This window comes from Pan troglodytes, chromosome 5, assembly GCF_028858775.2.
Source record: "Pan troglodytes isolate AG18354 chromosome 5, NHGRI_mPanTro3-v2.0_pri, whole genome shotgun sequence".
Taxonomy (NCBI): domain Eukaryota; kingdom Metazoa; phylum Chordata; class Mammalia; order Primates; family Hominidae; genus Pan; species Pan troglodytes.
In genome coordinates this window covers 60923307-60937645 of record NC_072403.2, presented here as the reverse complement: position 1 = coordinate 60937645, position 14339 = coordinate 60923307, and positions in this window count along the sequence as shown.

Here is a 14339-nt window from a genome sequence, read left to right as displayed (position 1 = left end):
GCAATTCATTTAGAGATAACTTTCGTGAAAGTTGTAAAGTCTGCATCTAGTTTTTTTTTTTTTTTTGCATGCAAGTGTCCAATTGTTCCAACATCATTTATTAAAAAGACTTTCTCCATTGTATTGCCTTTCTTCTTTTGTCCAAGATCAGTTGACTATATTTATGTAGGTCTACTTCTGACTCTTCATTCTTTCCGACTGATATACTTATCTGTTCTTTTGCCGATACAGCACTGTTTTCATTAGTATAGCTTTATGCTAAATCTTGAAGTAGGGTAGTATCAGCCCTTCAACTTTGTTCTTAATATTATGTCAGCTATTCTTTTGCCTATACATATGAACTTTAGAATCAGTTTGTGTGTGTGTGTGTGTGTGTGTGTGTCTTGCCAAAATCCCTTTACTGAGATACATTCAAAAGAAAACAAATTATCATACCAAAAAGATACATGCACTAGCTCATTGCAGCATGACTCACAACAGCAAAGACATGGAATAAACCTAGGTGCCCATCAAGTGTAGATTGAATAAAGGAAATGTGGTATGTATACACCATTGAATACAACACAACCATAAAAAAGAATAAAATGATGTCATTTGCAGCAACATGGAGGCAGCTGGAGGCCATTGTCCTAAGTAAATTAGCACAGGAACAGAAAATCAAATGCAGCATGTTCTCACTTATAAGTGAGAGCTAAAAGTTGGGTACTCGTGGACATGAAGATGACAACAGAAACTGAGGACTACTAGAGGAAGGAGAGAGGGAGGGGGCAAGGGTTGAAAAACTAACTGTTGTGTACTATGCTCAGTACCTGGGTGATGGGATTATTCATACAGCAAATATCAGCATCACACAAAATACCCCCAAATCTAAAATAAATGTCAAAATACATAGCATAAAAAATAACTTGCTGAGACTCTGATTTAGATTGCATTGAACCTATAGATTGTTTGAAACAACTGCCATCTTGACAATATTGAGTCTTTCTCTCAGTGAACATGGAATAACTCTCCATTTAGTTTGACCTTTTTCTATGTTCTCTCATTTTTCTCATTTGTTAGATTTATATCTACGCATTTCATTTTCACGAGTGTTTTGTAAATGGTATTGTGTTTTTAATTTCAAATTCCATTTGTTCATTTCTGGTACATAGAAAGCTATTGACTTTTATATATTAACCCCGTATCCTACAACCTTGTTATAATCATTTATTAGTTCCAGAAGTTTTTGTCAATTATTTCAGATTTTCTGCATAGGCAATCATGTCGGCTGCAAACAAAGACAGTTTTGCTTCTTTCTTTTCAATATGTATCCTCTTCCTTTATTGTCTTGTCTTATTGCATTAGCTTGTACTTCCAGTATGATGTTGACAAGCAATGGTAAGAAGGTACATCCTTGCTTTGTTCCTGATCTTAGTGGGAAAACTTGTAGTTTTTACCAAAAAGAATTATGTTAGTTGCAGGATTTTTTGTAGATATTCTTTATCAAGTTGAAGAAGTTTCCCTGTATTCCTATTTTACTCATTTTTTTTTAATTTTATTTTAGGTTCAGGAGTATATGTGCAGGTTTGTTATACAAGTAAATTTGTGTCACAGGAGTTTGCTTTACAGATTATTTCATCACCAAGACACTAAGCCTAGTACCCAATAGTTATTTTTTTCTAATTCTCTCCCTCCTCCCAACCTTCACCCTCAGGCTCCAGTGTCTGTTGTTCTCCTTTTAGTGTCAACGTGTTCTCATCTTTAACTTCCACTTACACGTGAGAACACACAATATTTGTTTCTTTGTTCCTGCATTAGTTTGCTATGGATAATGACCTCCAGCTCCATCCATGTTCCTGTAAAAGATGTGATCTCATTCTTTTTATGGCTGCATAGTATTCCATCATGTATACATACCACATTTTCTTTATCCAATCTGCTATTGATGGGCATTTAGGTTAATTCCATGTTTTTGGAATTATTGTGAATAGTGTTGCAATGAATATATGTGTGCATGTGTCTTTATGGTAGAATGATTTATATTCGTTTGGGTATATACTCAGTAATGGGATTGCTGGGTCAAATGATAGTTCCATTTTTAGCTATTTGAGGAATCACCACACTGCTTTCCACAATGGTTGAACTAATTTACACTCCCACCATCAGTGTATAAGTATTCCCTTTTTTTGGCAAGCTCACCATCATCTGTTACATTTTGACTTTTTAATAATAGTCATTCTTACTGGTGTGAGATGGTATCTCATTGTGGTTTTGATTTGCATTTCTATAATCATCAATGATATGGAGCTTTTTTTAAATTTTAAATTATGGGGTACATGTGCAGGATGTGCAGGTTTGTTACACAGGTAAGCATGTGGATATGGAGCTTTTTAAAATACGCTTGTTTGCTGCATCTGTGTCTTCTTTTGAAAAGTCTCTGTTTATCTTTTTCACCCCCTTTTTAATGGGGTTGTTTTTCCTTGTAAATTTGTTTAAGCTCCATATAGATGCTGGATATTAGACTTTTGTCAGATGCACAGTTTTCAAATACTTTCTCTCATTCTGCAGGTTATATGTTACTGGAAGTTTTCATCATGAATGAGCGTCAGATGTTATCAAATGCTTTTTCTGCATCTATGAGTATGTGATTTGTATTAGCCTCTTGATATGATGGATTACATTAGTTCATTTTTCAATGTTGGACCAGTTTTGCATACCTGGGATAAATACCACTTGGTTGTGGTGTAGTGTTTTTCATGCATTGTTGGATTCCATAATATTTTGTTGAGAATTTCTGCACCTAGGGTTCCTGAAAGATTTTGATCTGCAGTATTTTCTTGTAATGTCATCGTCAAGTCTTGGTATTAGGGTAACTCTGGTCTAATAAGGTGAGTTAGAAAGTATTCTCTTTGCTTCTGTCTTCTGAAAGAGATTGTATATTCTGAAAGAGATGGTATAAGTTCTTTCTTAAATGTTGTTTATAATTCACCAGTGAACCCATCTGGTCCTGATGCTTTTTCCTTTGGAAAGTTGTTAATTAAGTATTCTAATACATAGAAGCCTATTCAGATCACTTATTTCTCTTTGTGTAAGTTTTGCTGATTGTGTCTTTTGAGGAATTGATTAATTTTATGTGAATTATCAAATCTAAGGGCATAGAGCTCTTCATAGTACTCCTTTACCTTCCATTTAATATCCATGGAATCCACAGTAATACTCCTCTTTCATTTCTGCTATTAGTCATTTTTTTCCCTTCTCTCTTTTTTTTTAGACTGGTTAGGGGGTTATTGATATATTGATCTTCTTAAAGATCAACAAAGTCAGCTATTGTTTTCTTCGTTTTTCTCTATTGCTTCTCAATTTTCAATTTTATTGATTTTTGTTGGATTTCTTCTCTTTGAATTAAATTTGCTCTTCTTTTCTAATTTTCTAAGGGAGAATCTTAAATTATTGATTTTAGATCTTTCTTCTTTCCTAATATGTACACTTAATGCTATAATTTTTCTCTAAGTAGTGCTTATACTATATCCCACAAATTTTTATATGTTGTGTTTTCATTTTCATTTAGTTAAAAATAATTTAAAATTTTCTCTTGAGACTTCTTTCACCCATGTATTACTTAGAAGCATGCTGCTTAACCTCCGAGTGTTCTGGGATTTTCCAGTTATCTTTCTGTTATTGACTGCTAGTTAAATTCAATTGTAGTTTTAGAGCAGCCATTTGTTTTCTATTCTTTCAATTTGTTAAAGTGTGTTCTGTGGTTCAGAATGTGATCTCTCTTGGTGAATGTTCCACATAAGCTTAAGAAGAATGTGTATTCTGCAGTTGTTAAGTTAAATAATCTATAGATTGTCAATTATATCCATTTGTTTGATAGTGTTGTTCAGTTCAACTATGTGCTTTCTGATTTTATGCCTGCTGAATCTGTCCATTTCTAATAGAAGAGCTATAATAGTGGAATCCTCTATTTCTTTTTGTGATTTTATAACATTTTTTCTCATGTATTTTGACACTTTGTTGCAATGATGCATACTTATTAAGCACATATTCATTAAGAATTGTTGTATTTTCTTGGAGAAATGACCCCTTTATCATTAAGTAATGCCCCTCTTTATTCGTGATAACTTCCTTTGCTCTGAAGTCTGCTCTGTCTGAAATGAAAATAGGTATTCTTAATTTCTTTTCATTAGTGTTGGCACAGCAAACCTTTCTTCATCGATTTTCTTTTAATCTGTATGTGTCTTTATATTTAAAGTGGGTTTCTTATAGACAACTTATAGTTGGGTCTTGTTTATTGATATACTCTGACAATCTCTGTCTTTTAATAGGTGTACTTAGACCACTGAAATTCAAAGTAATATTAATATGATTGGATTAAAATCTACCATAATTGTTACTGTTTCTTCTGTGTTGCTCTTATTCATTTTTCTTACATTTGTCTTTCACTCTTTCTGCCAAAAGGCAAAATACCACAAAAGTGGTTTTGAGTATCTTATATAATTCCACGCTATCTCTTTTCTTAGTACATCAGTTATACTTCTTTTTTGCTTTTTAAATTGTACCGTTTAATCAACAAATAATGATTATTCATACTTATGGGGTACTTAGTGTTATTTTAATACATATATTGTATAGTAATCAGATCAAGGTAATTAGCATATCTAGCATCTCAAATGTTTATCATTTCTTTGTATTGGGAACATTCAACATCCCCCTTCTAACAAGTTGAAACTATATATTATTCTCTTAATTTTTTCTTAGTAGTTGCCATAGAGTTTCCAATAAGCATTTACAAGTAATCCAAATTCACTTTCAAATAACTCTATATTATACCATTTCATGGGAAGCGTAAATACTTTATAATAACAAAATAATTCTAATTCCTCTCTCCCATCCCTTGTATCGTTGATGTAATTCATTTCACTGGTATATAAGCATATATATAATCTATTATACATACATTATATATGTCATATATACACATAAACATACATAATCAAATACATTGTTGTCATTATTATTTGGAACAAAATCTGTTAGATCAATTCGGAATAAGAAAAATAAAAGTTTTATTTTACCTTCAATTATTTAATCTCTAATGTAGACATGAGTTTATGACCTGTATCTTTTTCCTATTTTCTAAATAACTTTTTAAAAACATTTCTTACAAGGTAGATCGATTAGCAGCAAATTCCCTCAATTTTTGTTTATCTGAAAAGATTTTTATTTCTCCCTCACTTTTAAAGAATAGTTTTTCAGGGAATGGAATTCTAGGTTGGTGGGTTTTTACTCTTAACACTTTAAATATTTAACTTCACACTTTAAATATATTTTAAATATTTTGTTTTTGCTTTTAGTTTTTTTCTTTGCCTGGTTTCTGAAAGTCAGATGTAATTCTTATCTTTGGCCTCTAAGCATATGTTTCCCCGCCCTCTAGCTTCTTTCATGATTTTTTCTTTATCTTTGATTTTCTGTAGTTTGAATATGACATACCTGGGTGTGTGGGCTTGGGGGCACTTACTCTGTTTGGTGTCCTCTAAACTTCCCATATCTGTGTTTTGGTGTCTGACATTAATTTGGGGAAGTTTTCAGAAATTGTTGTTTCAAACATTTGTTTCTTTCTCTCTTTTTTCTTATTCTGTTATGCACATTACCTGTATTTTACACCTTTTGTAGTTTCCCATGGCTATTGCATATTCTGGGCATTTTTAAGTCTTTTTTTCTCTTTCCTTTTCAGCTTTGGAGGTTTCCATTGAGATATCCTCATTCTCAGAGATTCTTCCTCTATGTCCACTTTACCAATTAATCCATCAAAGGCATTCTTCATTTGTGTTATAGTGTTTTTGATCTCTAACGTTTAAGTTTTTTTTAGAATTTCCTTCTCTCTGCTTACATTGCCTATTTGTTCTTGTGTTCTGTCTCCTATATCTATAAGAGCCTTTAGCATATTAATTATAGTTGTTTGAAAATCCCAATCTGATCATTCCAGTATCTCTGCCGTATCTATCTCATTCTGAGGAGACTGCTCTGTCTCCTCCAACTGTATTTTTTGCCTTTTAGTATACCTGGTAATTTTTTCTATGTAGCCAGACATGATGTGTTGGGTAAAAGATACTGCTGTAAACAGAACTTTAGTAATGTGCTGGTAAAGAGTGTAGGGAGGGAAAGCATTCTACAGTCCTATGATTAGGTTTCAGTCTTTTAGTAAGTGTGTGTCTCAGGACTAAACTTCACAAGTGCTTCTCAATCTTCTCCCCTTACCCCTTAATGACTAGAGTGGGCTTGAGTTTAGTATTTCTCTTCTTACAAGTGGAAGGCTAGAGCCAGCTGGAATTAAATATTTCCCTTTGCCCAGATAAGTTAGCTCTAGTTAAATACTTTCTTCTGAGGGCAAACCTTGCTCAGGAAATAATTATCTGACATATTTCAAGATGGTTCCTTTACTCTTCCAACCGCAGGAATCATGAGGGGAATTTTCTCAGGTACTGACTATGAGAACTCAGTAGTTTTCCAGGAGATAAAACTCACAAAATTGTATGGACTCCCCTATGACTAGGTCTACCGGAAGCTTTTGTCTATCATACTTGTCCACACTAAGTTTCCAGCAATTAGTCAATTACAGTTCCGTTTTTCCTACCCCAGCACTTGTTCCCATGTTTCAGTTCATGAATCGGTACTCCAGTAAGCCATGACTCTCTGTCTTTGCCTATTTGTCTTTCCAATCCTGGGGGCACTGGTTTGCCCTGAATCCTCACTTCTCTTGCAGATCCAAGAAGAGTTGATTTTTCAGTTCGTTCATCTCCACATTTATTAGGGTGGAGTGGTGACATCCAAGCTCCTTACATGTTAGACCAGAAACTGGGAGAATATAATTTCTTTCTTTCTTTTTTTACAAATCTTTAAAGAGTAGAAAATAAAAGCATTAGCATAGTGAATTTACTAAACTATTTGTAATCAAAAAAGGGTGATATATTTGATTTTTTTTTTTTTTTTTTTTTTTTGAGACGGAATCTTACTCTGTCTCCAGGCTGGAGTGCAGTGGTGCAATCTCAGCTCACTGCAAGCTCCACCTCCAGGGTTCAAGCGATTCTCCTGCCTCAGCCTCCCGAGTATCTGGGACCAGAGGCGCGCACCACCACGCCCAGCTAATTTTTTTGTATTTTAGTAGAGACAGGGTTTCACCATGTTGGCCCAGATGGTCTCGATCTCCTGACCTCGTGACCCGCCGGCCTTGGCCTTCTAAAGTGCTGGGATTACAGGTGTGAGCCTCCGCGCCGACCCTTTGAAATATTATTTTAAAACCTCAATACATTCTTAAACTCAAAATTAACATAAGGAGATGGTGAGAAAAGGGTACAGGGGTTGAGGATTAAGGATGGAGTAGAGGGAAACTGTAGATGATAGAGTTCAGTTCCTGATAAATGCGAAATGTAGCAAAGTCAAGCACTATGATGAAATCTATTTTGTTAGAATCATTGTGACATCGGATATCAACTCCTCTGAATAACCACACTCAAATTTATCTCTTTTGCTCTCCTCTTCTTCCTAGGGCCCACCTCTAACATACAAAGGCACTTCTACTCTAAGCTTCCCCTCCTCTTGCCAAAATACTTGATAACCACTCTCATAATTCCCTTTTTGCTTTCAGGCTGGTAACAATGGTCTACAATCATGCTAATATTATTATCTCAATGTTTGGAAACAAGAAAGCACGAAGTGTTGAAGGTAACAATTTGAGAGCAGAATGAATGAAGGTGCCTAGGAAGATATGTATGTGTGCATCACAGCAAGTACCTTGTATTTGCTGGCACATGCTACAAAAATAAGCTTTGCTATGCCGTGGTATGTTGTAGGTCACATTTCTTTTCAGTGTTGACTTCAATTATTTTTATTAAAATGCTGATTAAATATTAAATTACATATAACCTGCTTATCCTTATATGTCCTACATAATATAAAACCAAATAATTGAGGAATTAACATAAAATGAAAATAACTATTGAACTAAGTTCTCTGTTAATGAAGTCACTACGTGATATAACTACCATGTAATATAAAAATTAAAAATACAATGTCCAAATCTTAAGTTTTTTTCTGATTATCTTTTAAATATGGGTTATTATTATAATTTTGACAAATTAGAAAGTTAATCCTTTTAAATTTTGTGTTATGAAAGCTAGTAATAGTTCAAGAACTAATAAAAGGACATTTTTCTAAAGAAAACACAATCAAATAAAATAATTTCTGCCACTGAATGTGCTAAAAGAAATTAAGATCACTATAAAACAGTAGCTGATAGATTTTTTTTCCTGAAGTAGAGATTTTTTCTTATTGTATATTTATTTGTATCAAACGTTACTGTTTTTAAAGTAAGATTGAATTAATTTAAAAATATGATTGAATCTTTGTTGAAATTTGCCTCAGAAATTCAAAGAAGTAGAATTAAAGGTCACAATTTTCTTTTTAGTTTGAGATATTAGAATACGACTTTAAATTGAATCTAGAGGTCTAGTTTAAGTACTTTTGGAGACCTCATCATGTCCACTGAATTATAATAAATACTGCCCTCATGGCTAAAACTCTGTCCCAAGTCATGAAGAAAAATAGGAAAAAAGTATCTTTCACCAATTATTACTCACAGGGAATTGGTCTTTACCCAAATCATTTTACTTCCTTGGAATTTTTCTTTTCTCACCCTATCTCTTGCCAAAATGTTATACTTCAAGACAAAGATTGTGCCCCACCCCCCGCAAATAACTTAATATTCTATGTATTTCCTAATAAAATTAATAAAACTTGAAAAACAAAGAATGTGCCAAATTAAACAATATAAGACAATTTGGGTGTGCAAATCTCACGTGGTTAGGATATTTTTCCAAGCACAATTTTACTATATTCATTATGCTTTATTCTGATTTATAATAATTCATCTTACCTCTATTACTGAGACACTGGCATAGGTTTTAAGGAGCAAAGTAGATCCTTATACATATAACAACTTGTCTTTTTTTACAGGAGTGTAAAAATTAAAGTGTAGTTCACAGACCTGTTTTTCAGGAAATCCACAGGTCAAAAATATTTTAATAATCAAAAAAGGTGTTATCTGTGTTTTTTGCTCTCAAACTTTCTTTATTATACAGTGTAGTTTTCCACAAGCTACATGGTGTGTGTTTTCTTAAAAGAAGAAATGGTGAAGCAGATTAGAAAAAATCAACTGTTATGTATTAAGCCAGGTGTCAAGGAGATTTACATAAATGTAAAATGATGCTACTCTTCCCACTCAAGTTTTTATTTGGGAAATACTGCTCAAAAAGTTATTTATGTAAACATAATGGATTTATTATTGTCTTTCCTGAGTGAACAAACATATAACTATTTTTAAAGTATCTTAATTTATTAATAATTTTCATTATGGTAAATACCAATGTGTTTAACCCGCATAATCATAGAGTCTTTGGGGTCTTCAATAATTTTAAAGAATAAGAAGTTCCGGGAAGTCTCCAAATCAAGAAATTTGAGAACTGCTGCCGTAGAGGCATTTCAGGTAAGGCTTCCCTGGCTTGTGCATTCTACTTTACCCTCCTAGGTTTAGGTTGCATTTTCAATCTTCTTGTGATGCTTTAAGAAGCACGATTATTCTATAAAGTCGGTAAGTCTTACTCACTGGCTCTGGGTTAAACCACTTTTGTTACCAATTTGACTAGTTTAGATATATTTTTGGTTAGGCACCTAAGCTTTAAGTCTCAGAAGGTTAAGTAAATCTGTTGACATCTCTAAGACACAATATATTATCCATAAAGCAACTAGAGTAGTACTGTTAAAAAATGAAACAGGTCATATCTTTCTTTTGTCCAGAACCCTGCTTTAGAATCAAATGCAAAATGTCTACAATGACCATATTAGCCCTACATGCACTGGTTCTAATGACCTCTCTGAAAACTTCTCTTACTACTCACAACCTTTACCCCTCCTTCTCCATCTACAATGCCTTCTCCTCTGTTGTGCCTTGAACATGCCAGGCTTGCTGTCACCTCAGGGCCTTTGTTCCTGCTCTTCTTTGTCTAGAATGGTCTTTCACAAGGTAGCCACATGGCTGGCTCCTCACTTCCTCAAATGTTTATTCAAAAGTCACTTTCTTAAAGAGATCTTCCCTACATACCCCATCACAAATTTTAACCTCCAAGACATTTTATACTCCTTTCTCTTTTTTATTTTGTTCTTGTTAGCAGTTATCTCTATCTAATATTAAATGCATTTTTATTTTTTTATTGTTAAAGTTCCATGATATAAAAAATTTTTGTTCTGTCCACAATAATTTTTAAATATATATCATCTTTTACTGTTTATTATTACCGTGGTTATTTCTTGATATTAACTAGATCCAAAACAAGGCTGTTAAAGAACAAGGCTGTTCGTAACCAGCAGATGGCAGTACAGATGGAGGGTTGAGAGGCAGCTGGAGAAAAGACAAATAGGAATAGAACAGAAGTTCTGAAAAAAGTCCAAGAGTCTGGGTCCTGCACTTAGTCTAAGAAGAGACTGTGGTGTGCTCATTGGAACGTGGAGAAGGGAAGGAATGCCAAGAAGCCTCCAGGAGTCCAGTCCAGAGAAGGCACTGGGTTGCCTTTCAGGCCCTTTAAAAAGCAATGTCTTGATTTCTTTTTTAGATAGTTTATTTTTAGTGTGTAGGAATGCTATTCCAAAAATAAAATAAAATAAAATAAAATATTTAGGAATAAATTTAACCATAGAGATAAAATATACGTACACAGAAAACTATAAAACATTGATGAAAATATTGAAGTCACAAGTAAGCAGAAAGATATCCCGTGTTCATGGATTGGAAGACATTTCAATATTGTTAAAATGTTCATTCTACCCAAAGTGACCAACAGATTCAATGCAGTCTCTACCAACATTTCAATGACATTTTTCACAGTAATAGAAAAGACAATCTTAAAATTCACTACATATAGAACCACAAAAGACTCTGAGTAGCCAAAGCAACCCTGAATGAAAAGAGCAAAGCTGGAGGCATCATAGTACCTAATTTCAAACTCTACTACAAAGCAATAGTAATCAAAACAGTGTGGCACTGCCATAAAAAGAGACATGTAGGTCAATGAAACAAAATAGAGAGGTCAGAAATAAACCCAGGTATGTACAGTCCATTAATTTTAAACAAGGGCAGCAAGAAGATGCTATGGAGAAAGGATAGTCTTTTCAATAAATGGCATAGGAAAAAATGGATATCCACAGCAAAAGAATAAAATTGAACCCTTACCTTTTAAAAAATCAACTGGAAATGTGTTAAAGACTTCAACATTAGATCTGAAACTGTATCTTCTGAAAGAAAAATAGCATAAAAGAAAAGCTTCTTGACATTGGTCTGGGCAATGATTTTTCAGATATGACACCAAAAGCACAGGTAAGAAAAGCAAAAATAAACAAATAGGACTACATCAAAAAAAAAAAAAAAGAAAGAAAGAAAGAAAGAAAAAGCTTCTCCAGGGCAAATGAAACACTAAACAAAATGAAATGGCTTGTGTTGGGAAACAAATATTTGTGAACCATATATCTGATAAGGGGTTAACATAAGAATATGTAAAGAACTCACACAGCTCAATAGCATATAATAGGAATAACTATAACAATAACCTCATTAAAAATGAGCAGAGGACCTGAATAGACATTTTTCCAAAGAAGACATAGAAATGAGCAACAGGTATTATATAAAAATGTGCTCAACATCACTATCATTAGAGAAACGCAAATAAAAACCACAACAAGATATCATCTCACACCTGTCAGGATGGCTTTTATCGAAAAGACAAGAAATAACAAGTGTTGGTGAGGGCATCAAGGAAAAGAAACCCTTGTACACTGTTGGTGGGGAATTCAATTTGTGCAACTATTATGGAAAAAAGTATGGAAATCCTAAAGAAATTAAATATGAAACTACCATATGACCCAGTAATTCCTCTTCTAGGTATATACTCAAAGGAGTAAAGGCACCGCCTAGTGAAGATATTTGCTTTTCCATATTAGTTACAGCAATTATTCACAATAGTCAAGATCTGAAAACAACTGAAGTATCTGTTGACAGATTAATGAATTAAAAAATTATGTATATACAATTGAATATTATTCAGCCTTAAAAAAGAGGACCTTGCCACTTGTAACAACATGGATGAACCTAGAGGATATTATGCTAAGTGAAATAAGCCAAAGACAGAAAAAAAAATTCATGCTCTTGCTAATATGTGGAATCTTAAAAAATAATTGAAGACATAGAAACAGAGAATAGAATGGTGGTTAACGGGGGTGGGTTGGAGCAAGGGAGAAATGGGAAAATACAGGTCAAAGAATACAAACTTGCAGTTATGTAGGATGAATATATTTAGAGATCTAATGTACAATTTGAGGACTATAGTTAAAACTATTGCATTATATACTGACAATTTTCCAAAAAAGTAGGTTTTAGATACACTGGCCACAAAAAAGTAATTATATGATGATAGATATGTTAATTTGTTTGCCTGTAGTGATCACTTCATTATGTGTATGTATATCAGGATAAGTATATCAAAACATCATGTCGTGCACCTTAAATGTATGCAGTAAAAATAATTGAATAAAGGCAAAATCTTGGAGCAGAAATTTCAGAAATCTAAAGTTCCCTTGAAGAAATGTAAGCTGCTGAAATATCACAGACCAAAACAAAACAAAACAAAACAAAACAAAAAATAAATAAATAAAACAAAAAAAAACAGGTTTCAGAATATCAGTATATTTCACTCAGAAACCCAAGTGCTTATCATAAAGGATCGGGGCAAAATAACGAGTGCCAATGATGGAAGAAGGAAAAAGAAGTGTATGAAATCCTAAATATTCCCAAGTTACAGGGAAATTAAATAGTATCCAGGCATGAAAAAGAGTCACACTGATGGCAAAAGTTACATCACTTGGTAGCTATCTGCAGCATTTGAATACTGATCCGAAATCCTGTTCCTGCCTCTTCTGGCACTGAGGGTAGACAGTCTGTGGTTTTGGCGTGGATACTTACAGCTCTGGCGATACAGTAGTCTCATTTCTTCTTCTTACCTTTCTCCAGCCTGTACAACCCAGGAGTCTACATTTCAGTAGTTTTCTACATCAAATACTACATGGGTTGGCTGTTTACTTCAGTACCTTCAATTTTCTGTCATCTTCCTTCTCTACATCGTCCTTTAGATAACTGTTGCCAGTTCTCTCCCTTTCTCTTTAGCTTTCTTATGTATCTTTTCAAAGTCCTTGGGCAGTTTAATCACCTGCATGAAACCTGGAAGAAGGTCTCTAATATTGTCCTAAAATCTGAACATTTTATCCCTATATTATACATTTATGTTATCAGTACTACACAATTTGTCTGAATTTTAAAGGCAATTATACTTGTAAAATGCTAAAGATCCCACATTTATGTTTTAACATCCACACTTCTGTGATTCTGGTAGAAGTATTCACCCCAGATTCATTTTCACTGTTAGAGAATATGATACTGCTTTCGTTATCTTCCCTTTGGCATGCCATGCAATAAAGCATCTGATATTTATAGCAATGCCCTTTTTCTTTCTACATACAAAGTGTCTTTAGCTGAGAATTTTGATCCTTGTTCTACGGAACATTGTGTTCTCAGTAGCATTTCTAAATTGAGGAATCAGACTGTTAAACCTTTCTCTATTGCCCATGTTCAATGTCACCTTTCAGACTGGTTTTCAGCATGAAAGATTTTTGCCACCTGTCCTCCTGACTGCTGCCAAGTCTAGAATATTAGCTGTTGCTTTCCATTGGGCCCTTTTCCTTGCCCAATGCTTTAGCTTGCCTATTTTTCTTGGGCTGACCTGCAGCATTCAGCCAAAAAGCCATGACTGTAACCTCTTCAAATGTGGTTTGAATCAAACATTACAAGTACCAATGTAGCTAAAAAGCCTGTGAGTAATCTTAAGTCCTTGTTAAATTAAATGACTATGCATTTGTCTTTGATGAATGATTTTGACCTTGAGTATAATCACTGCACAAACTACCTTTTGGAACAGGGCTCAATTATACCTCCTACACACACACACACACACACACACACACACACACACACACCCCTATCTACAGGTGCTGAATGAGTTTGATTTTTTTTTTTTACAATGAAGTCTTACAGACTCTTTCCACATTATTTGTCTCAGATCCCTTTACTTAGCTTTTAACACAACACTTAGCTTTTGACACAACTTGTGGTCTTCCACTGCAGTTATATTCTCTGTGATTTTAAAATTTACCCCCTGAAATGTTTCTACAAACACTCAGGTCTAGTCTTCCATCTCTGTTTC